Genomic DNA, 3,870 nt, shown 5'->3' on the forward strand with positions numbered 1-3,870 from the left:
ACAGGTGACTCAGCACTGTGAGCTCTGTGCCTGACATGACCCAAACGGCCAGAAATTTTCTCCTCCAGTTAAACCTGTCCAAAATTGAGGAACCTATCCAGGTGAGAACTGGCAACTCTAATTTACCCCGATGCCTTTCTGCAGGAGATTCAAATATTTGCTAATGCTTACTGATACCTTCACTGGTTAGATCGAGGCATTCCCCACCCCATCTGAAAAATGTTTACCAGAAGAAATAACTCCTCAGTTTGGGTAATCTAAAAGCCTGCAAAGTGACAATGGCCCATCTTTCACAGCAGGCCTATCCCAACACCTATCCTCAGCTTTAAGAATCCAATATCAGCTTCACTCTGCGTGGAGACCGCAGTCCTCGGGAAAGGTGAAAGGGCTAATCCTACTCTAAAGAAGACTCTAGCTAAATCAGAGGCTCGACTATCTCTAACACCCATAGCTTACTGCGGGTTTGAGCTGCCCCAAAGTAAAACGTATAATTAAGTCCTGTTGAGTTAACATATGGAAGGCCTTTCCCAACCACAGATCTCCTAATAGATGAAAAGACTCATCAATTTAAAAAAAAGTCATCAATTTAGGACAGGTGCAAAGGCACTCTGTGAATATGGAAACGAGTCTTCCCCTCCCACATGGGAGGAAAATTCAGTTTCAGCTCAGCTAGGGATCTAGTCTCACCAAAGACGCGGGAGGAAGTTCTCCAGCTGAGCAGCTTTCTCCAACGTGGAAAGGACCACAGCAAGGACACCTGAGCTCTCCAACAGACGTTCAACGCCAAGGGATTCACAGGTGGGTACACCTGTGTGGAAGCAAAGCTGTTGCTTATTCTGGGAGCCGAATCCGAGGCTGAGGGAGGTGGGCGCGGGGCTATTTCAGCGTTGGCGGAGGGCGGGCTGGGTCGCTGCGCGTCTGCTCCTCCTCCTCGCGTTTCTCCTGCCGCCCTAATCCTGCCTTGGCCATGAGGGAGATTGTGCTCACGCAGACCGGACAGTGCGGGAACCAGATCGGCGCCAAGGTTGGCAGCCGGGGCTCTGAGGGCCCAGCTCGGGCCTGTCAGGTGGCCAGGGAAGATGTTGGCAGTGGCGGGGCGGTGCCCCTGCGTTGCGGCCCTTGGGTTCCCTGCCGGGGACGCGGTGGAACTGGGCGGCTGGCGAGGCGGCCGGGGTGGACCCCAGGGACACGGAGGCCTAGGGATGGGGGTGCGGGTGAGGGTGGGTTGGGAGAGCGGCTGGGGCGCCTCCATGACTCAGCCCTGGCCTGTCTGGCCCCTCCCGTCTCTGGCAGTTCTGGGAGGTGATCTCCGATGAACATGCCATCGACTCCGCTGGCACCTACCACGGGGACAGCCACCTGCAGCTGGAGCGCATCAACGTGTACTACAACGAGGGCAGCGGTGAGATCCCGTCCTTCCCCCACCACCCTCCTGAGAACGGCGGCCCTCCCCTCGCTCATGCCCTCCCGCCCCTCTCAGGTGGCAGGTACATGCCCCATGCTGTGGTCATGGATCTGGAGCCTGGCACCATGGACTCTGTGCGCTCCGGGCCCTTTGGGCAGGTCTTCAGGCCAGACAACTTCATCTTTGGTGAGCTGCGGGGGAGGACTGGGGTGTGGCTCCTTAGCCAGGGCAGCTCAAAATCCAGGAGTGCCCCAAGGTCATCGCTGTGGGAACTGTGGAGCCAGGGCGCCTGAACACCCTCCTATCCGCCGAGTTGAGTCGCTCAATCCACCTCTTCTAAACGGGCTTTGGGAGGAAGGCCCAGGTGTCTCCTCAAGGTAAGGAGCTACTGATGTCAACTCCCTGTAGGGAGCTGAGCTGGGTCCGTGGCTACTGCCTTTCCTGAAAATGGGCAGGAGCCACCTGCAGCGAGGTCTGCTAGCCTGTCTCAGGTTTGACTCCTGACTTAATTACTAAAAGGGGAAGCTGCTGTCCTGTAACTCTGGGGGAGGGGGTTTCATTTGCTCCACCTGCAGGGCGCATGGTGCTCTCACCTCACACGTGACACATGGCCCTTTTTGCATTATGGTGGTGACCACTGATGACCGTATACCTGGCCGAGTGACTGTACTGTCTTACAGGTCAGAGTGGGGCCGGAAACAACTGGCCCAAGGGATACTACACAGAAGGCGCGGAGGTGATGGAGTCAGTGATGGACGTTGTCAGAAAGGAGGCTGAGAGATGTGACTGCCTGCAGGGTTTCCAGCTGACCCACTCCCTGGGTGGGGGGACTGGGTCTGGGATGGGTACCCTTCTCATTAGTAAGATCCGGGAGGAGTACCCAGACAGGATCACAAACACATTCAGCATCCTGCCCTCGCCCAAGCTGTCAGACACCGTGGTGGAGCCCTACAATGCCACCCTCTCAGTCCATCAGCTCATAGAAAATGCGGATGAGACCTTTTGCATAGATAAGCGCTATATGACATATGTCTCAGGACCCTAAAACTGCCTACACCCACCCATGGTGACCTGAACCACCTGGTGTCTGCTACCATGAGTGGGGTCACCACGTGCCTGCGCTTCCCAGGCCAGCTGAATGCTGACCTGCGGAAGCTGGCCGTGAACATGGTCCCGTTTCCGCGGCTGCATTTCTTCATGCCTGGCTTTGCTCCACTGACCAGCCGGGGCAGCCAGCAGTACCGGGCCTTGACCGTGGCTGAGCTTACTCAGCAGATGTTTGAGGCTAAGAATATGATGGCTGTCTGTGACCCCCGTCATAGCCACTACCTAAGAGCGGCTGCCATTTTCAGGGGTCGCATGCCCATGAGGAAGGTGGATGAACAAATGTTGAACATGCAAAATAAGAACAGCAGCTACTTTGCTGACTGGCTTCCCCACAACGTAAAAATAGTTGTGACATCCCACCCCAGGGGCTAAAGATGTCAGCCACCTTCATTGGGAACAACCCAATGAAGGAACAAGCCATCCAGGAACTCTTCAAGCGTATCTCAGAGCAGTTTACAGCAATGTTCAGGTGCAAGGCCTTCCTCCACTGGTACACGGACGAGGGCATGGATGAGATGGAATTCACCGAGGCCAAGAGCAACATGAACGATGTGGTGTCTGAATATCGGCAATATCAGGATGCCATGGCCGAGGAGGAGGATGAGTATGCTGAGGAGGAGGTGGCCTAGAACTCTCCTTTTCTAGGTAAAGGGGGGAAACTGGATTCTTTACTGTGTTCTGACAGCCATGTGTCACTATGCACTTGTTCACTTGTCTTCATCTCTCCTCCTGCTGCATTTTAAAGCACTTTTATAGTATGCGGTTTTGCCTAATGAAGTATTAGGCAACTTCACCTCCAACTTCTATGGGCCCTCTGGCTACTGCTGCCAGATGCGCATAGTTGTCCTGCAAGGCTGAAGCTGTCTGGGCTTATCACATGCCCAGGAACAACCATTCCAGTGGCTCCAGGAGGGGTTGGCATGGACTGTGGACATGGCAGGCAGGCTTCACACGAACCTGGGGATGCCCTGGGCCTTGGGCAGTGACATGGTGGAAAACCTGTTCCTGAAGGCAAGCCTTGGCTTATCCCATGTACCAAACTTCTAGGGGACCAGCTGGCCCTCTGTTTCTGGAACTTTAAAGTGGTCAGTGACTCTTGTGGACAATGTCCCCAAAGTCCCATCTCAGGGTAGGAATGTGGTCAGACAGCTGGCTCTAAACCAGCAATGAAGGGTGGGCAAGTAGGACCCCAGCCACTCCATCACCATGACGGCCTGGGTGTGTTTGTGTGGCCTCATTCTCTTAATGAGGTAGGCATGGGATATCTGGCAGGGACTACTGGGCAAGAATCAAGCCCAGTGTATGCTCACATGCACTGAATCCTATGTAGAAGGGGATTAGGTCCTGGAGGCTGTAGA

At 54.8% G+C, this 3,870-nt stretch overlaps 1 pseudogene; it reads left to right on the forward strand.

The window, feature by feature from the left end:
• The first annotated feature begins 338 nt into the window (after positions 1–338).
• LOC100585003 lies at positions 339–3,870 on the forward strand (annotated as a pseudogene).

This window comes from Nomascus leucogenys, chromosome 15 (assembly GCF_006542625.1).
Source record: "Nomascus leucogenys isolate Asia chromosome 15, Asia_NLE_v1, whole genome shotgun sequence".
In the NCBI taxonomy this organism is placed as follows: domain Eukaryota; kingdom Metazoa; phylum Chordata; class Mammalia; order Primates; family Hylobatidae; genus Nomascus; species Nomascus leucogenys.